A 22,161-nucleotide genomic window follows, 5' to 3' on the forward strand; every position below is an offset into this window, starting at 1 on the left:
CATAGCCCCATACTAGCTACTATGAAGAAAATTAACTCTATCCCAGCCAAAACCAGCACAATATTGAAGTCCCCCTTCTAGCCACTCAACAGCATTTAAGTCTTTAGTTTTTTTTATACGGGAGTCTAGCAGTAAGATCCCATCTTTAATATGCTGTGTCTTTTGCTGAGTGAGAAATCTAAAGAAGGAAACTCTACTGCTTCCTTTGGCACTAGAACCAAAGGTACATATAGTGTTCCCTCAAGAGCTTCCACAGCAGATTTTGATAAATATGTTTTTCCAGACAACATATATGGAGTCTTATTGGTGGCACAATAACTGTAGTAAATGTACTTTGTCAGGCTTTAACTTTCTTTCCTGGCCTTAGGCTTCGCTCTCCTGTCCGTTAACTTCGGTAGTTTGTTAAAGAAATATGAGAAACCTTTGTGGTATACTTTAGCTTGATGATGTTCCTGGCTTGTAGAGACGTCTTCCACCATGACAGATTGACCAGATGCTTGATTTCTGGGAGCAACCAATAGGCTTTATGGAGTGAGAGATGAGAACTTAACTAGAAGTTGTAAACTGATAGTCAAAAGTGATAATACGTTTACGTACACCAGACAGACACCCCCACACACACATACACATATACATATATATAAATAAAGCCAAGTAAGGCAAATTGGTCAGGGTAGGAGAATCACCAGAGGGAATATTTTTTCAAGAATAGTTTGCTTGGGATTTTTTTTTTTACAATTAAAAAGCTATAATTCAATATTTACTTAAGCATAAGATTAATTATACAAATGGAATTGTTTAGATAACCAGTAAACACCCGTTATAATATGCTGCTAAACAGAGATGACTAAACCCTTCATATATAGCCTCCAATTTTTCATTAAGGAGAACTGATTTTATGAAGTGATAGTATCTACTATGTTCCATATATGTATATAATGCCCTATTTATTACCCTTTTATTACAGTTTCTCTTGAACAACTATGTTTCGTATCGTACTTTTGTTTAGGGCAGCAAAGAGATGATACTGTATTAGTTGGTTAAGTGTTAGTACTGTATTTTGGGGGGACACAGTCTCTGATGCCTTACCCAGAATCCACTTAAATTTAAAGGGAGAGATACAGCTTCCTTCATAGACTTCTGCATTAGGCCCTCAGGCTATAAAATGTCTGGATATGAAAAGGTGTCTTTCTGTATAATTTTTATGATATCTACAGCAATGGGAACATAATAATGGTAAAGAAGTCAGCAATTCTGTAATAAAAAAAAGAATAATGCTAATTTCTAGATTGGAAAAATACTTTCCAAATGTGGCTTATAATTGTATTTTGAATAAAAGAACATGGAAACGGTAAGGTACAGCCAAAACAATGTAAATTAAATGTGAAAAGTACAGCTGCGTAAATCAGTAGCTGAACTTGTCCTAACATCACCCCAAAAATATCCTGGAAGACAAATCCAGGGTAAATTCTGAGACATCCTTATGTGTAGAAAGAACCAGGAGTTGTAAGAATGTTTCATCTATACCTTTCACATAACAACAGAGAAGGTTCTTGGCCTGTAGAACCTTTGTCTTAGTTCCTTTATTTGCACTAAGCAGGAGTGTTAAAATGAAAAATTCTTCAAGAAATGAAAAACATTGAGATCTGTATCCCCACTAACTTGTAGACTGCATTAAGAATCTGTTAAAATAATTTATAATTACATCTCTGACCCCTATATAAAAAAAACCCAAACCAAAATTGATTGCCAGCTGTGCGGAATGGAGAAATTCATCCCAATCCAGAACGAGACAGACAGTCTTCCAACCATTATCATTCTAGATCCAGTGCATGTAAGTTCAAGAGGAAAATTTGAGAGGAATGGGGAAGATAAATATAGAGCACTGGTGACTAAGAGGCATTCTCTCTCTTCTCTCTGCCAAGTGAGAGAACCTATCAACCTATCAATTGAATTTTGGGCTGGGAGCCAAAAAGCCGAAGAGTCTTAACCTTTCACCCAGTCTCTATATGTTTTTTTTGTACTGCATTGTTGTTGCAGTCTTTTCAGAGCTTATCTTATTTATTCTATTTGGCATTTACACCTGTTTAATTCCCCAAATAATTTCAGGTTTACTTGAGTGTAAATAAAGGAAGAATTCATATGAAATGACATGAACAAGTATTAATTATTTCTTTTAAACTGTACCAACACCAAATTTTTGATTTCTTGAAACAATTTTCATTGCTTCTGGACTGCTGAAGTATAATCATAGGAATTTTTGCTTAATTTTTAGTATTGATTCCCTGTTTTGTTAGACTAATATTAGCAGTTTTAATTGCTAATCATTTACATATTTTCAATTATTTCCCAAAGTAAAATGTAACTTCATTTTTTAAAAGGAAATATAATATGATTTTTGTAAAGTAAATGCTAGACTTCAGATTTCTATCATTCAAAACATAGTGAAAAACATTGATCATTCATTGATGAACTTAAATTTTTATTTGTGTTTTGTGAAAAGCATGTAAAAGTCTTTTCACAATCTGGGGGCCTTCTTTCGTTTAAATGGACACTAATACCATGACCTATTTTCCTGAAGAGTTCACAGAAAAGTTCAGGGCAAGGGGATGAAATATGTTGACTGGCAGAGAAGATGGGATGTTTGTAATTTTAATCAAATTTAGAATTAAGCCATACTTCAAATAATATGTCAGACTAGTGTTAGCGAGTTTAAAATCTAATGACAACTGCTGTCGTTATTAGTTAAATATAGCCATTGTGCCTGTGGCAACAAATGATGACACTTCAGAACATGTAGAAACAAAAAACTCTGAAGTATTTAAAGAAAAGGGAGTGACTGTAAACTTATTTAAACACAGGAATGTGATCTGGGCATAATATGTTTCCCAAATACAGAGACATCAGTAATTTGAACAGAGGACATAACTGAATGCAACATTATGTGTTGTTACTACTAGAGTGTTTAAATTCAAGGAAGCTTAGGCCTTTCTTCCTATTTCATAAGTCTGTATCAGGGAGTTTCATATTTATTATATTAACACTTAACTGTATTTATATATAAGACATATTTCAGATTCATGTCTCTCTTACTGTTCTGTACCCTTTAAAATGTATCACTCCATTTTCAGAATTTTAAAAAGTGGGAACTGAGAAAATTATGTCCTGTTTTTAATAGATTAAAGTATTTTTTTCCAGAGGGTAAGTTTTGGATTCATGTGGTTACGAAGGTTGTTTGAGGCATTGGTTGGTACTTATTTCTATCAAGACAAGGAAATGGAGAGAAAAAGCAAGGTGTGTCTGAGTACATATGAAAAATATAGTATGTAGCATACAATATCAATATATTTATAATACTATATGCTAGTCCCTTTAAACCTGTAAGTTTAATCCTTTATATTATTATTTGAAGAAAGTTTCTTACAACTCTGTAAATCTTGTTTCAACAATGACAGTGTAAAGCAATTGTGAATGAAGGGGATAGGTGTTGGGAGAATAACAAATCTGAATTTTGAAGTAAGTTCAGTGTAACAGGAAATGCGTATAACATACAAACCTCGGCTCAGATCATGAACAGTATAGTTAGTACTTATATAGGGAATGTCAAATGAAAATTTTAGTGCTCTGTGGGTTTATATTTGTTATTCTGCAAGTGACATTCTTAATTCTTAATAGTGAACCTCTATGTCATCATATCATTAAGAATTCTTTTGCTGGAGGAAGGTATTCCTTGGCATATGAATTTGAACTGTAACTCCGCTATTTTGAGATGATTAAAGATTTACAGCCACTTTAACTAGCAGTAGCAGTGTTACAGTGTGTTTTAGGGAGGTTACTTCCATTTAGGAAATATACTCTGCTTATCTACAGTTCTCAGTGTAATGTCAATTTGCTGAGTTAATCTTCACTTTCTGTACTTAATTATTGACTAGTGTTCCTGATCTTTTTTAAATAATTTCAACAGCTAACGTTAAGCATAATCCCAAGCATGTAATTTAATTTTTGAAAATTATGGTAAATTCTGGCATAAAAATTTATGTAAATGATTTGTATAAAAACCTAGGTTAAGATTTGCAAATTTGCAGTATCAAGCACTTAGTGTTAACTTAGTGGTTAACAAATTAAGGTACATTATGGTTGGCAGTAGCTTGTACAACTATCTGCTACACAGTGGCAGATCACTGAGAATCACAGAATAATTTGCCTTGAAAAGGACCTCTGCAGGTCATCTAGTCCAATCTCCTCAAATAGGGCTAACTTCAAAGGTAGGACAGGTTGCTTGGGGCATTATCCAGTCAAGTTTTGAAAATTTCTGAGGATGGAAATTCCCCAGCCTCTCTGGGCAAGCCTTTCCACTGCTTAATTACTGTCAATTTTTTTCCCTTACATTAAGTTGAATTTTCCCATGCCGCAGCTGTGATTATTTCCTCATGTCCTCCTTTGAGAAGCCTCTTTCTCTGTCCTTCCTATAGCCGTTCTTTAGGTAGTTGAAGCTTGTGGTCAGACCTCCTCTCAGCTGCCTTCTCTCCAGGATTTTTTAACTTCTCCTTTTACATAATGCTGCTGCATTTTATTCCCAACTCTGAAAGTGAATGAAATCCACTTGTTGTGTTGTAGTAATAGTAGTAGGTCCTTGTAGATGATCTAAGTATTTAAGCAATGCAAGAAGGACTTATATGTCAAACAGCTTGTCTGTTTTTTCTTATTGTAGTTGTTAGTTTAATAGAATATATCCTCTCTCCCTACAAACCTTGGCAGTCTTCTACATTCCATTGTCCATATTTGCTCTGTTTCTGTCACATATCCTAGGCACGTAAAGACCTCAAAATATTTTTAGTAGGGTTAGAAACTTCCTTCCAGTCTCCCATCAATCACTTCTGTTATGTGTAACAACATTTTCAGTTATAGCACCAGTGTGAAGCATAGGGTAGGTTCAAGAGAAGCAGCATTTACAACAGACACTAAAATCCTGAAGGAAGGAATGAAGCTGAAATCTCATCTGCTGCCTCTGCTTAAAACCCTTGTTGAGACATTGTGTAAGACTGGCATTATAAAATCCTTACCCTAGTTCCAAATAAGTGCTTTTATTATTAATGGTCTGTAAAGCCAGTTTCCAATGGCTATTCTTTCTTTCTTCCCCGAGGAATTTTGCACTAGTGCTGCACAGTCCAATAGCAACAAGAGAGAGAGATCTCAATCCAGCCTGCATACTGGAGATTACGAGCACTCTCCTGGGAATTGTGAAATATGGAACTGAGTCTGTCAGATTGAGAAGATTATAGAATCTGACCTCCCTCTGCCCAGGAAATACAAACACTTGGCCACTTCTATAAATGAGACTTTACTACCATTCTTCAGGTCGTTTTTTGATTTAAATGCTCACGTCTGGTTTACTTTGTGATAAACTCAGTGCTACCAGTGTTTGTCTCTGCACTTACTATATCTGGGGTATCCCCTCAATGAGGGGATTTTGCTCTGGAGATTCCTGGTTTGTGAGCCCCAAAAGACTGGTAGCTGCCAAACTTCTCAAATCAGGTTGGCTCGTGGTCGCTTAAGGATGCACAGCAGCATTTATGTACAGACAATTTCAGGCAGCAAGAGTAATTTATTGTTGAAAATAAGGGAACACAAAGACACTCAAGTGCCTGATTTTATGTCTACGCTGCTCTGAAGTGGCAGAAGTATACTCATTATTGTGCAGTGCCTGCCCTCCATGGACACAACAAGCTCATTGACATCTTGTTCAGTCAAGGCTGGGAATAAATTGTCACGCTTAGCATTTTTGGCCATGCAGATTCCTAGAGGCTTATTCCTATTGTGCTTGAAGCTTCCTTGCAGGCTTATACTACAGAACACAGACAAGCTCGACCTTCAGAGCAATTCTCCAGCCAGCCTTAAGGGTCCTGTGGATGTAACCTTAAGGGGTGGGCAAAATTTTTCTTTATCACATTCTTTGGCTTAGGCAGCTATCATCTTCCTAAATTCACCTTTAGGCATCTACTTGCTCTTATCATTCAATGCCAGGCAATCTCTTAAGTTTCACCTTATGTCATCTTTCATTATAATCTAAATCAGCTGCCACTTCTTTTCCAAGTACCACTGTGCTCATGAGGAAACCAAACTACACTTACTTAGCGTAGCGTACCCAAACTGAGAAACATCTTTTTGCTGTTGTGCAACAGCCAACTTGTAATACTTGCTTATATGGGAAATAGCACATAATATTTGTCCAATAACTATAGAAATGAATACTCTACCAAACTAAATCGTGGCACAGACTTGGACTAGATTTGTCAATGTCTGTTAGAGCCCTTTCTTCCAAGGCTGAACTACCTTTTGCAACTTCTCTGAAAACATACCGTTTTCAAAAATTTCCAAATGCTAGTCAGTCCATCTTTTTACTCACTGGTGTTGCTTAATTGAGATTTTAAGATCTGTTTTCCAATGTTAGTAAAGATTGTTTTCAACCAGTAGTTAAACTGGTCTTGCAACCACCTCTTTATTACAAGGTCACTGTTTTCTTGTGATCAGAAGTGGAATTCATGGATAATCACATGAAGGCGTGTTTCAAGATACGCTGTCCATATGGATTCTGAGGTGCATCTTCCTCGTTACTACCATCTCATACAACTTGGAACCTGTATTGATGGAGGGACCAAGAGATAGTCAAGCCATCCTATATGCTGAGTTGACAGGGTGTCTTACACAGTCAACCAAAATAATCTTTTCACACAAATGGGCGTTATTAACATAAAAAATAATGTCCATAAGAAAAATGTCTTCATAAATTGTTGTTCATTAAGTAAAAAGTAACTGTTCTGTATGGATAAGTGGTTGATATTTGAGCATGGCCTTTTAGAGACAAGATTATTTCAAGCTCTTCTGTGAGATTGTGTACAACTTTTCAGGGGCCCCATTTCTAAAATGGATTTAGTAAAACTTCCATGCTTTCTAAATGAATAATAAATCAATAATAATAAACCTTTCCCAGTTGTTTAATAATAAAGAGTGTGAAATCCACAGAATTGTTAATGCCATTCAGTGAAGTCTCCCTGCATTTCCCAATCTAGCATCGTTACTTTTTCTTACCTGTAGCAGGTAAGAACTAACGCTCTTCACCCATCTGTATCCTACCCGGCATTCTAGTTTTAAATATACTATGTAAAAGGCTATTTTGAGCCTAAGAGTCTACTCAGTACAACTGGCGTTAGCAAAGTCCTTTGGTGCTGGAACCTAGTCAGTGGCAATGGGAATGTTTAGAGTTTTAACAGCAGGTTTCTAAAAAGTTCATACCACGTGCACATGCCAGTTGGTTTTCACAGCAACCACAGAATACCTTCCTGACAACTGCAAGTGCACATTTGTGCTCTTTCAAAAGTAAAGATAGGGCAAAATTCATAAGTTCTACAAGTAACAGGAAGAGCTCTGGAGATGGGAGCAGGAAAATGAAGTTACATCTCCGTTAACAAGTTGTACAGCACCAGAAAAACAGATCTGTGGAATGAAGCAGTTAGCACAAAGGAACTTAATGTCCACACTACACGCATTTTAAGAGATTTTACTCTGGGCTAGCTCTAGTCTGTGCGGTGGACTTATGGGAGGACCTATCTTTAGGTACACCTCTGGAGCGCATCCATTAGTTTAGTTTCATCCAAAGGATATCAGTTTGCATGCTTTGAAACTGCTCTGTGATATGAATCAAAGTACATTAAGTGGAAGCTATAAGTTCCTCACTTGAAAATCACAGTCTTTGTTTGAACTAGAATGTTAATGTAGATGCATCCTTGTGGAAGAAAAGAAAGAACAATTTTTCAGATGTAAATTTGAAATTCACTTACTTATTGAAAAGTAACTTTGGTTACAAAATGACACCTACTAGATTAATAGATTTATAAATTCACATTCTTAGTCCTGGTAAATTACTGTAGCTGTACTGAATTCAATAAGGTTAGCTAATTTACATTCACTGAGGATCTGATCTAATCCATGGACTTTAGAATCTAGTGTGAAGAAGTTCCATAGGTTGACAGTCACTAAAGATATTTAGTTGGGAAACTAAACCATGGTTTAGTGAGAGTTTTATTTCAAATTGATTGCCAATATCAATGTTGATGAGAAGATAAATTAATTATCTTTTGTCTTAGAACTTTAAATCGCTATGAAAAGCTCAGCCATTTACACTTTAGTGGGTTTAGAGACATATTTATTAACATAATTACCACATGCTTTATATTTCATAATAAAGTAGCCTCATGATAAAAAGATTTGTGAATTGAAACCAATTTTTCAAAGGAACTGTCATGCATCTAACGTAATACAACAGTAATAATAGCAGTATGAGGCTTACATTTTTGAAATTAGATGTATAGACACATTCCATTAACATTAATGGCAGTTACAAGGCTAAGGATCAAATTTTTCCTGAGTTAATCCTCTAACTCCCACTGAGTTTAGTGATCTTAGATTACTAAATAATTTTTAAAGGCCTTCAGCTCCTAAGTTTTTAAAATATATCCAACTCAGACTGAATTGTTATCAGTACAATGAGTATGTTTATTGGCACAGTTTTGATCTGTAGCTAGATAGCTACTGATTATATTTCTGCATGCAATGTACAACAATCTCCTTTGAAGATTTAATTGTAAGTGCAATTTGTGCAGAGGCAGTACAGCATTTAGAGGTCATTTTCTAGTGTTTGGAAAAAGAAGAAAACTAACAGTTGAAGTGAAATAAAAATGTCATTTATATGATGCAGTGTCAGATATGGAACTCAAATAATGTACAAAAGATTCAGGCTTAATTTTCCTGAAGCAGGAGAAATGAGAGGCATTTCATTTTTGTAGGTGAGAAGTGAAATGTTCCTCTCTGCTCACTGATAGAGGCATGCTAAGGTGAATTTTAATTATGACTAAATTGTGGTATTACTCTTTCATACCCTGAACATCTGTTCCCTTCAGGAATGATGATTTATGCAGGCTATCACTGCAGACAGCTTGCTACAGCTTATGTCACGGTAAGTAGGAAGCTGGTGGTAGTATTTCAGAAAATACCAGCATCTAAGTGGAGACAGGCCAGTGTGTGTATTTTTAAGGTAATAGGGAAAGGGGAGCATGATGTGTCCGTTTTTAATTTTGAAGCCAAATATTGACTTTACTTTTTTTTTTTTTTTTTTTTTTTTTTTTTTTTCTTTCAGACCATCTGTCATTAATGAAGAAGTATCTTGAACAGTGAATGGCCTGGTTCTTCATAATGGTGTCAAGCAAAAGAAAACCAAGCCTGTCATTTCCAACTGCATGTAGAAAATTATTGAGGACACCTCTGGCAGAATTTTAGTGTTTAAGAACTGCACAGGGCAGGATAACTGTGAGCCTATTGGATCACAAAATCAAATTGAAAAGGTAACCTCTGTTTATTAGCATGTTTGAATGAATGCATCTCCAAAGTACCTCCATTGTTACCGCAGTTTTATTGCTTTTGTATAACTATAGATTATTCTTTTAAAAAAAAAAGCCAAAAAATCCCTTAAATTACAAAGCCTTGGAATTCAACAAAAGGGGATTATATGTCTGTTCAGGTTAGATAAAGGGAATTTTACTTCTGTGCTCCCTCTTTCCTGAAATCCCCCCTGCTTTTTAATCTGCTTGTCTTTACCTGGTAGTCACCTTGCTTCTGATTATGCCTATTTCTTCTCCTCTTTTATGTGTGCTATCTAACAGTATGTTATCTGAGGATTTATTACCAAGGAACATTATTTCTAAGATTATTTGATGCATGGGTTATATATTTTATATGTGTTATATATGTATGAAAATACAGTCAATTTTGATAAGGTTAGATATTTATTTATAAATATTCACTAGTTAAAATGTTTGTCTTAAAAGGTATGACACTATAACCATATAACAACATATTTTAAAGCTACGCTATATACAAGAAACTTTTTTTCTTGTATAAGGCATTTTAATACTTGACAATTCAGTAGATTTTAGAAGAATTGATACGCTGTCTTTGTTTTCAGGTAAGTCTAGAAGGGTATATGTATTTGTCCCAAAACAAGTATGGCACATATACTTTATATCCCCTCATTTCTATTATTAGTCTGTGATATATTTGAAATGAGTTTCTAAAAATAAATTTTAAATACATTTCAAACCTTGGGCTGATTCACAACATGGAATACTTTGCAAAGATTTTCCCTACATGTAAGGGATTTTGAATGCCTGGAATGTTAGTGTTCAGCCCTCTCTGAATTGTGAATCTGTTTTTTTTTATGTCTGTCGGACAATATGATCATTGTAGGTCCCTTCCAACTGAAATATTCTATTCTATTGTAATTATAATTTTTACCCACTAAAATAATACCCAGGAGAACTGTATCTGGCTCAGTTAACAAAAGGTCATATGTCTGTCAGTTTTCTAATTCTGCAATAAATGTTCTTAGAACCTGTTGTCTAACTAGGACATTCACGATACTTCAATATGATGAGGATAATCAAAACACACAGATCAAACTTGTCTGTACATTGGAGCAAAAAAGTTCAGCAATAATTTTTGAACATCACACAGATTCAGTAGTTCGATACAGTATTAATCAATCTTTGGGGTTTTTTTTCCATGAGGATGTCTTGACCTAGAACATTAATTATTATACTTATACCCATGAGGCCTTATAGGTGTGTGGACTGCTTGTAAAGGGTATCCAAAAGTGACAGAGGCCATAGTTTTGAATACATTTCAAGTCAGTGTATTGCAGCGCTGTTGCTAAAAGAGGCTTCCACCACTTGTGCCCTGTCATTGTAGGACTTCTGCAGCTCCCTGGACAGCACAAAGGTTTTGTTCCATCATTCAGTGAACCACATAGAGAAGATGACATACACCAAAAATAAACCAGTTAAAATCATCAATTTTAGTCTGGAATAGTTTCTGGAATCTGATTCACTGCACACTCACCTAAATACTTTTGCCAGCACAAGAAAAAATGTTGCATGGGAGTGGAAAGAAACAAGTAAGTCTGAAAGAGAAAAAATTGTTGGGAAGATTCTGGCATGTATGTACCACTTGGTGCAGGGGAAGGAGAACTAAGGACAAAGGAAAAGTTCTATGTTTATATGCATTCCCATTTGAATTTTATACAAGTGTCTGATCCTCCACTGAAAGATGAATGTATAAAGGTTGACACATTTAAAATAGATTGAAAATCAGTGTCTCAGGTATTAATGCAACAGTAAGTGTAAAATAAAAATATTTAAAAATCTTCAAAATGGTATTTCATCTAGTCTAGTGATTTAAAAAGAAAACATATTTCTTGCTTATAAATTGAAAACAAAAACAAATGACCATAAAAATTGCAATACTGTGTCAGACTGGACTTTCATCTAGTCCAATATCCTGTCTTTGAGTGGATGTCTAAAGAAAAGTGGAAGAATAAAGGCAGCATATGGTACATATGGTGCATATGTTGACAATTTCCTAGCACACTGCCCTCATCTGGGACAGCCCCAGTCATGGTGTAGTCAAATCACAAAGAATATATCAGAAGCAGACCATTTTCATTTTTGTTGAATGCAAATATTGTTTGTTATTTGAATGGGACATTATTCCTTTCCTTTTGCAGCATCATTCACTTAGCATGATTTAAAAAACCAATTGAAATACAGGGTTTTTTCTATGTATAATAAGCAAAATGCTCCGCAGATTGTCGCTACTGTATGAAAAGTATGTTTGTTTCTCTGTAGTCAGTAACTATTTCTTTTCAGACCTTTACCTATTAATGAAAAAGTGGACCAGCTATGTAGGGTGATGTGAATTCACCAAATACTGGTGGTGTCTTGGCAGGAAGGTCTGAAGTACAACTGAAGGTTGTTTGATTCTTTTTGTTCTGAAACCCTGACAAAAGCAATAACATTCTCACTTCAGTTATGCTAGATTTGTATCAGTGAATGAATGAGAAAAAAGGACACACTGAACAATTGCTGTCTCTGTTTCAATTCTCAAAAAGGCAGATTTACCAGACTGTACAGTCTTCCTCCCATCTCTATTTAGTCACTGTACAGGCTTCTGATGGAAGAACTGCACATCTACCATACAGCAATCAATATACTGATGTATATCAAATAGGATTCATAATTCATTGAAGGAAAGTATTTTTTTCATGCTGAAAATGCCTATCCTTATGCAAATAAAATTGGAAAGAATAAGTATGTTTAGAATTTTTTTCCTATTTGTTTTATATTTGAACCAGTATAAAACAGCTTTTCTGTCCTGCCACAGTTTAGAAAATGTCTAAAATACTCTTTCTGAGCTAAGATCTTTCCAAACATTTTTTAAGACAGAGATCTGAGACTAAAATTTGATAGGGGAGACCTGAATACGTGTCCACATTCTGTTTGGTTCTCATTAGACTTGAACCTGGTTCTCCCAAATCTATTTTAGACGGGTATTTTCAGTAAGGCAACTTCCTGAAAAGCTAAGGAAAATTCAGTTGTAAAGAATCAGAAACTACAACTATTGGAGGATCTTGACCCCATTGTAAGACTTTGTAATATATTTGCATGTTTTCCCATCTTCTCTTCTCTCTTGCCAGAAAAAGTGTTCTGAGTTAGGTTGGAACTGGGTCAGAAACATGGCATTTGGGCCTAAATATGGCAAATATGTACCAAAATGGGCAAGTGAAGTGGAATATGTTGTATTTTAGCAATCCTAAGTGGTATGCACCGCTTTCAAAAGAGTTCTATGTTTGTGCATGTTAGAACAGCATTGAAGGTACTGTAATTACAATTGAAAGTGGAAAAAAAAGGAAAAAAAACCCCAACAACCAAGGAAACACAAAATTTTATTGATGGTGTGTTCTCTTTGTCTTTAAATTGTATTTCTTTGGAGAGGCAGCATCTCTCCTAAGTCTGGTGTGCAGTGTCAGTTATGGAATGTGAATTCTGTTGAGGTAGGAGACGTGTTTTTCACACTTGAACATGTGTTATTGCAGTTGAATGTGGGATTTTTAAAATGGGACACATTCCTCTTAAAATTTACAAGACACAAAATTTTTCTTCATACTTTGGCTCTGTTTTCTCTATGAGTGCCTTGAAAAAGACAGCTTACGATATTCACCTGACTGACCTGAAACAGGCATGATGGGTGAATAATGTCGTTAGTATTTTCCTCTTGTCTTTTCTTTACAACAGTTCCATGAACAATGAATTTCTTCTGGTCAAAGTATTGCCATTTCTGTCACCAAAAAGTAACTTGTGTGCTATCTATCTTAGACTTTCTTCGAAAGAATGACAGGTAATTTCCCTAGCACCATTTCAGTGACAGTTTCTGCTTTAATCACACAACTCCTATAGTGATGATTCACCTCTTTCATAAAATTTGCATTCACTGAATAGTATTGCACGATATAAAAACAGCTATTGTATATATTCTTAAGTATTATGATTTCTGTACAAACTGGAGAAAGGTAAGCTAAATATTCAATAATCAATTATTTTGAAGTATGTGTAGCAAGCAAATAGTATTAAAGGGATGCTATCAAGAAATAAATGTTTTAAATTGTCTGAGGTATATGACTTTATGTTATTGAATCTGAAAACTTGGTTCAGCATAAAATCCTAATAGTGGGAGGATTCTCTCTAAAACGATAGCTGTAATGCATGACTAGGAAAAATCAGAACAATGTGGACATGGACAATAAGCATAATTTAGAATTGAACTGTGGGCACAAGAAATGGCTTGTGATATCCCCTGTTGTGATGGTATACAACAAGCCAAAACATTATTATGTTTGGAGTGTGTTGTTCTAAATATTTCTAAAGGAGAGTTTCTATCTTTGCTAGCAGAATAAAAAGTTATTTAGAATTAAACATTTAAACTAATACAAAAATATGTGTTTGTATGTTTAATGAGAAGCATAGGTTAAATTAAGCAATTGTGACATTTCTGGAGTTTAGCATATCTTTTTATTCAAAGCATTGAAAGCATGCGTGCTCTAGTCAAAACACTCTGTTAGCATAAAAGTGTAGTAGGGAAAATCAAGCCTGCCTTTCTGTTGTGCAGCACCCAGTGTAACTCAAATGTGTGCTAGTAGGCCATACGTTTTCCACTGCTAAGGTGTCCTTTGCTGAAGTCACTGGGTAACTTTTAATACATTGCTACATTATATTGTTTTTCTACCATGACCATCTATGGTTTATGAATACACATTAAAAAATTTTGCACAGCCTATTCATATTTTTCTGAGGCTAAACTAATTAGAATTGATAACAGTTTTCCGTCTGTATCTTACTTTGTAAAGTCTTTGAAGTAGAGCTTCCTGTTACATGTACGTGTACAGCATCTGATAGAAGTAGATTCATTTTTCATAAGCATCTAAATTTTTATTTTTCAGTTCATACTATTTCAGTTGGTAAAAACCAGATAATGTTTTTTTAGAGTTGCAATTACTTTTTTTTTCCAAGGGTAACTTGGAGTATTTGATTTCTTGCACTTCTAATAAATTTGCATATATAGAATGCTGTACTTGCCAATGTGTATAGTTGTTACCGGAAAGCAAAGGATCGACAGCTGTACGTTTTGCATTTTATGTGGGGTATAAACTACATTGCAAAGGCATTTGTTCTCTAAGTGGTAAATATTTACTTTGTAGCTGTTTAGAGCGTATTCGTAGTATGGCGGGGCTTTTTTGTTTTTCTTAACGTATTTGTTAAAGAGCTAGGTCTTAATTATTTGAAGTAATGCCTTTCTGTTTTTTAAAGATTTCAGGTGATTGCACACTGAGGATGAATCTTACTTCTCCAGTGAAATGCTAATACAATGTATGTGGAGAAAAAATTGGCAATATCATCACTGGTAAGTAGGATTTGTAGGACAGGCTTTCTGTTTACTACATTGAGGACTTAGAACTGAAAAGTGAATCTGGACTTATTTTTTTAATCGTTTGTATAGGTTGGTGCCCTTAAATTGAACTAAAAATGGCAAATAGTCAGTAAAAAAGCTCATGAATAAAGCTATTGTTTTATGTAATTCTAGCATTTTTGTATTTGCATAATTTTTCATCCTTTTTTCAGTGATTGCATGTCTTTTCTGTAGGTACTTCATTAGTCTGAGAGCTTTTTCTTACAGTTTTAATGGGATAGCACACACAGTTCATCTCTTCTACCCTTGTATATTGTCTATAAATAAGACATCACTCCAACTCTGTTTAAGAAGGCTAAGAAATATTTCTTTGAGCTTTCCTTCAGGGCTGTTTTCTAACAAACAGCTATATATTTGTACTACAAATTTAATTAGGCATCTAAGTATATATCCCTATGACTTTTTTTTTCCTTTTTCCCGAGTATCTCTGTTATTCAGACCAAAGTTTTTTAGTACAAGGTTTTAAATAAATGAGTTCAAGAGCTTCAGATTTTAGAAGTGCCTGTGTCTATAAATAATCCTCCTGTCATGGGAGAAGTGTATGAGGAAGATGTAGCATTTTTAAATCATTAAAAGGAGCCTTAAATTCTTTGAGTTGTGCACCTCGACAAATGTCTATATAAGTAGTCTGCTTATTTCTCTTCTAGTCCTAAGCACTTTCAGAGAAGCAAATCAGATTTCATCCCAGGTAGGAGTAGAGGTTTCAGGATATGTTGACTGTCCTCAGGAGCCAGATAGCATTCCCTGGCCACATTTTAGGAAGAGAGAAGGCTGTCTTCATTATGAGCATTTTATTGTTATTTCAAAGTTTACAGCTACTTTCAGATCAAAGATAAAAAAAAAGATTCTTGATTATTAAAAAAAATACAGAGAATGCTCATGAAAATAGTTGTAATAAGAAGAGCATGATAGCCTCAGCTAAATATTCCCCAAAACTGTCTGAGGAGAAAGTGGACTTTTACCCTGTCAGTACTGTTGAAAAAAGAACCCACTGGTATATTCAGAGCCTTCCTACTCCATGTGACGCAACTATTTATCTCTTTGGCAGCATTTTCAGTTCATGGTACTGACGACATCAGTGGCACATTGGATAATAAGGTATGGATTAAGCCTTTGTGTGCCTCATTTTCTTGAATCACGCACTGTGTAACCACACTTGCAGCGTTTGTATATAAGCATAAGTTACTACTAAAATATTTCCTTCAAAACCAGCATTTAAATATAACTCAGTCATGATGAAACACTCAACGCTGCCTTCATTGTGAAATCCTGTACTGCAACAAAAGTATCTTTGATGCCAATTACATGACCTGTCTAAGAATCAACCCAAGTATTTCTTTTCTGCACTTCTTCCCAGCATTTAACTTCAGATTCAGCCTAACATTTCTGTCCTCAGATGTGGAATTTAGTGGACACATCTTTTCTGACAGATCCAGGAAAAGTAAACTGGCATTGATCCCATAGCTAGAGAAGTGTTTTTATTCTTAAACTAGCTAGGATTATAATTCTGAATTTAGAAGCACATCTCTGTGGAGTGTGTATCATTACTTTTCCCATAGAGGCAGAAAAATCAGCTCTATGCCTACTATCAGGTACTGTGTGCTCCATTGTATTTTTCTCCTTTTATACCTCTATTGCCTGTTCTTAAGGGAGTATATTCATTGATTTGTCAGACCAGTAAGAATTGACATTAACAGATGCAGCTAATTGGTCTATTCAGAACAATTTATAATAATATATAGAATGTAATATAATGGAAAGTAATATAATATAGTATAAACTATATATTATTATAGTAAATGTCTACTGATATGTTGTATGTACAATATATTATTGTAGATACTATATATAATAGTAGAAGGATTATACATTTTACATGAAAATTTGATACTTAAATAAAACTAAATGCTCAGTCCTCAGTTCCACTCACCTGTGTGAAGTTCTAAAACTCCACTGGAGAGCACAACTGAATCTGTTGAATTTATCTGACGTACAGAATGTAGCCCCTTATACATACCTTACTGTGTTTAGTGCAGAAAGCACAGTATGAGCAGGGAAAATAAAAAAGATGTTTGAATTGGTCTGGCAAATGCATAGCTGCTGACACCATGGGTTGTAACTAACAGAGCACTGAAACAGCATTAAGTTCCATTATAAAGCATCTTTACTTGACTCAGTAAATTAGAGTGCAAAAAAATGACGAGAGATCGATTTTTCCTCCTCCTCATCTCTGGCAGTATGTATATCTGGTTGAATGGAGAACAGAACCTTTGGTTTTTAAGTAATAATTTTTTAGAGTAATATCTGGAGTTGCTTGCTATGAAATCTGAATATATCCCTTCATTGGTAGTATTTTTTTAAACTGTAGTCCATTAGGAGTGAGCCTTTTGCCTGAATTAAATTCATATCTATGAGGTCATAGTTATGAATGTTAACCCTCATTTTCTCCAGGACCTTTCTCTACCTTCTACATAAATTATATGCTTATTGAATTAGGCAATAGGTATTGTTCCTTTTCTTCTTCGTATAAGTCTTAATGAACTTTTGCACATTAGAAGGACTGCTGGAGGAAGAATGTATAAATAGGCAGACAGGAATCCCATAAAGTTCAACAAAGGGAAATACTAAGTCCTGCAGCTGGAGAGCTATAATCCAATCCACTAGTATAGGCTGGGGCACGGGGGTAAAGAAGATGGATTCTGATTCTTCTCAGTAGTATTCAATGAATGGATAAGAAACAGTGGGCACAAATTGAAGTGCAGGAAATTCCACTTAAACATAAGACAAAAAAATTTACCGTGAGGGTGGTCAAACACTGAACAGTTTGCCCAGGGATGTTACAGAGTCTCATGCTTGAAGACATTCAAAATACTATTGGAGAAAACCCTGAGCAATCTGCTCTAGCTTGACCCTTCTTTGAGCAGGGAGCTGGACTAGACAAACACTAGAGGTACCTTCCAACCTCAACCATTCTGTGATCCTGTGAACTTACTGGGGGACTGCAGTAATGCATCAGAATGAACTATTTTGTAGAATTCTAAGCATACTGTGGCTGAGAAGGTCTTCTTGACCTTTCATTGGCTGTTTGCTGCAATTTCATCTGGATAGGTTTCTGTAACTGCTTCAGCACTGAATGTTTCGAAAATAGAGATGAGCATCTACAAGTTAGTCACAATTATAAAAAGGAAAATTATTTGTTTTTATAAAAGACTTTCATAGGCTTGAAAAACTTCTTCCAAATGGTGGCATGGCTCCTTGCCTAAGTGTGGGAAAGCTTCCCAACAACAATTATAAGCCAACAGAGCCATCATGAGTCCAACTAGTTAAAAAAGAGCCTGATTAAATACTTAAATGTAGAAACTTGACCTCAGCAAGTTTTCTTTAGTGCTAACATAAAGACAAGAGGAGAAAAGAGGAAAAAAGACAGACAACTTTCAGAATGAGTTCTGAAAAAAGCAGCTTCTTCATTTGTGATTGCTTCCTCTATTTCTCCAATGTTGCATGGATTGAAGCCTCCCAAAAACTCTTAATGAAAAAACTTGTGCATCGACTAGATTGCTGTAGACTTGCACTCTACTTACATTCATCAGGATAAATATTAAACAAAGAATAAAGATTAAAAATCTTATATGACCTAGATTGGATTAAATTGAACTAAACTGCTGTATCTCTTTCTGTCTTGATATGGCTATAATCATCACACATATACACAGATGTATACATGCGGTACACTCCTTTCCACTTCCCTTCCATTTCATTCCCTTCCATTTCATTCTTTACTCCTAAATGAGGAGCTATAGTAGTCAATTATTGCTCTGTATTTCTCTTTTGGTCTTAAATTTGTCCAGATTTTAGTTTTGTCTCAGAACTTCAGCACAAGAGCAGATGGAAAACCTGGCTGGAAGTTTCATGTGACTAAAGTGATTCATTTACTCCAAGATGTACATTCACATGTAATTAAATAGCTTCTGTAAATTGTTTTAAAACAATGGAAACAAGTTAGTATGTTTTATTCTGAATTGGTGAAATTTAACCGGAGGAGATGAGATAGCACAGTAAGTATAGTGAGGCTTCTGTTGCACAAACAGAACATTGTGAGCATTACAGCAGGTTTTATACTGACATACATTACCTTTCTTGTTCTGTGGAGATACTGTAATGTGATTATTCTCCTGCAGGCCATCGCAAGTTGTCACTTCTGGTTGCTGTTGGCTTGTATTTGCTGTGGTCCCACACACTGCTGTTTGCAAAGTCACAAGCTGTGTTGTAGTGTCTGGAAATATGTGTCATTCCTGCACATGAATGGACTGAGTAGTAAAATTAAGGCTATTGTAACTCTTTCTTTCTGCCTGGAAAACTAATTTTCTACAAAATATGAGATTATAATTCTGAATACTGAGTAAAACTTTGCCGAGTTCTTTATAGCCTGCATGACTTAATATTTAGCTAGTCTCATTAATTAGTAGGAGGACAGTCATTTCAGTCCAAGGCTATTTTTACTTTTACATAGCAAGCTATTTAAATCTATTAATTTTCAATGCTGACCTGTTACAAGCTATTCTAGTTAAAATTTAAAAAAAAAAAAAAAAAAAAAAAAAAAAAGATGTGCAGGGTGGTAGAAGTGGAGAAAGAGGCATAAAGTGTATTGGAAAACTACCAAATGTCCCCTGCAAATGGACCCTATTCAGAATCAGTAAGCGTATGATGAGTGAAGTGGTTTTGAATATCGCCTTTAGATTCCATGCTGTTACAAGGCCAGCCCCGAACATGGCAACTCTTATTTCCACACACAGTACCTCTTCACTCTCAATTTAACCCAAAAATCTGATGAACCCATTACTCCATACTTGATTTCATGGAACAAGGAGTAGATATAGTTACAAATGATCAATCACAAGCCGTGAACCAAAGCAGCAAGGCATTAACAATTCACACCATTTCGGTCCACTTGCTCAAGCAGAAGATGTGCCAGCATATTTAATGCACAGCTACTTCGTTCAGTTCAAGAAAAGACATGACTCATGCTCATTTTAGGAACTGAGGAGACTTCATAGGTTTTCATGCCTACTAACCACTGAGTGTTAGAGTTTGCACTTCTAAACAATTAATATAACCAGGTGTTCAGTAAAGGTCACAGAGATAGATAAGTTTTTAAATTAAATTCTGCTCAGGTTAAAAATAAATGAAAGGATGACCTGGGAAATGGTTCCCACAATAAAGCCAAGTTGTGTTGTACAAATTTGTATTGTACAATCAACATCTTGTTCAGCAGTATTGTAACACTGTAGACCCCCACAGGCATACGCCGTCAATTTAATGGGATCACTGAAAAAGCAAAGCAGCTGTGAAAGATTGCTTTAAGTACAGCAATCGTGTGCTTGTCATTCTGTTCAATGGTGGAAAAATCCAAATTCAGATAGGCATCAGTATTTAAGAAAATGACTGCTAAAGCATCTCTCATAAGTACCTTGGGGACAATGCGATTTGACATATAGCATGTAAACAAAAGTACATAGCAGCTGTTAGATTAGTTTTTGTTTGAGTAAAAACACACTGACATAATTTAAACAACATAGGAAAATGCATGTTCTCTATCATTTAGTTTCCCTATATAAACCACAATTTTGGATAGTATGTGCCAGTTGCCCTGGACAAAGCTGCATGGTGTTTGCTAAAAATAAGAAACAATGAAGTACAGCGTATGCTCGCACAATCTCATGCCCTCTGTGTAATATATATACAGTGTACAGTACATATTGAAAGTACCTTCAGGAAAAGGAGGAAGTGTAAAAAGAATTTCTAGTATCTTGGTCGTATTGAAAGATATTTGTTTTCCATAGCAGAAAAAAAGTTAATTCTTTCTTTCCTTTTATTCTGATACTGTTATTTATTTAAAAAAAAAACTTTTTCTGTTTTGTAGGTTATTTGCTAAGAGAAATTGATTTAGAAAAGAACTCAGCATAATACTAATGTTTATGCTTGAGTAATGTCATGAGTTATAAGTAAGAAGAAAGTTAACAAAATGAATTTTGGGAGATTTATTTTTTTGCTGTCCTCTTGTGTTGATTACAAATTGCCAGAGGGTGTTTTCCCCTATCCTTTACAAATGTTCTGCTTACTTTTTGTGGATATCCTACTGGGCTTTGGATTTCATGCTTTCTGTCACTTCATTTGATCAACACTGCACTCTTATCATTTTCAGCAAGTTTAAAGACAAGACAAATAAAAAAGCAGATTTTTCTCTCCTGTTTGCCACAGTGGCTTCATGCCATTATCTCCATCAATTTAAAATCTCTGGGTTTTGTTTTAGGGAAAATTTCTTATCTCTCTTCTTCAGAGGAGTGTAAAATTACACTGTAAAACAATTATTTTCTTCAAGGAAATTCAATGTTTGTCATGTGATACGAAGTCAAAAAATCAATGAGGGAGAGAATAAAAGCAATAAAGGTATATTTACACTGTTCATCTTAGCTGAGAAGCAAATGGGTCCTAATGCAGTATTTTAAATTCTGCATAAAAATTATAAAGAAAAGGGATTTTTTCTATAATTTAAAATATTTTCTGTAACTTCTGACTACCTTCCTTTGCTCAGCTTTCCTTGAAGGGAAGTTTCCTTCTTTTAAAATTTATTTCATTTTCTGATGAAGGAGTCATTTGTCATCACTCACTCTCAGGAATTCCATGAGTACCTCACCATAAAATCTTTAACTTCCTGACAGGCATACATCATGATGAGTTGTTCCTAAACCTTACTAGTTAGCTCATGCACTTTCTTTCCAAGGGTAAGTGTTTGCCTTCTTTTGCTATGGTCAACACACTGTTATTGACCTTTGTAGTCCTGCTTCATAGTTCAATGTTTGTAATGTTTGATCAGCTGTAATGTTGAAAGGACTATGCAATGCTTGACAATAGCCTTACAAATCTTTGGGAAATTTTGCCTATAGATTTTTTCACCTTGCTTTGTAGACTGTGGTCTGTATAAAGCTATAATATCAAAGCACTCTAGTACAGTTGGGAGATATTTTATGGAGTCATTATTGATACTCTTTTAGTTTTCAAAAGGGTATTAGTTCGGACTAATACCTTCTTTGTTTTAGGTAAGTCACCAAAAGGGATGGAAGTCTGGAAGTAGCTAGCTGTTCATTGAAAATTATTCTTACACACCTACATCAGTTCCAAATGAGAACAACATAAACATTCCTAAACTAGGAATAATTTTTGAGCAACTGTGAATTTTCATCTAGAGTGCTA

At 35.0% G+C, this 22,161-nt stretch overlaps 1 long non-coding RNA gene across 1 annotated transcript in view; it reads left to right on the forward strand.

Moving 5' to 3' along the window:
• The window catches only part of LOC115352142, a 212,902-nt gene that overhangs the window by 23,856 nt on the left and 166,885 nt on the right, over positions 1–22,161 (forward strand). The window contains exons 4-9 of the long non-coding RNA XR_003927000.1: positions 5,144–5,358; positions 9,194–9,398; positions 10,801–11,005; positions 13,182–13,284; positions 14,751–14,844; positions 15,959–16,008. This is a non-coding gene — a long non-coding RNA (uncharacterized LOC115352142). The remainder of the gene's footprint in view (positions 1–5,143; positions 5,359–9,193; positions 9,399–10,800; positions 11,006–13,181; positions 13,285–14,750; positions 14,845–15,958; positions 16,009–22,161) is intronic.

Source organism: Aquila chrysaetos, chromosome 16 (genome assembly GCF_900496995.4).
Source record: "Aquila chrysaetos chrysaetos chromosome 16, bAquChr1.4, whole genome shotgun sequence".
Lineage (NCBI taxonomy): Eukaryota > Metazoa > Chordata > Aves > Accipitriformes > Accipitridae > Aquila > Aquila chrysaetos.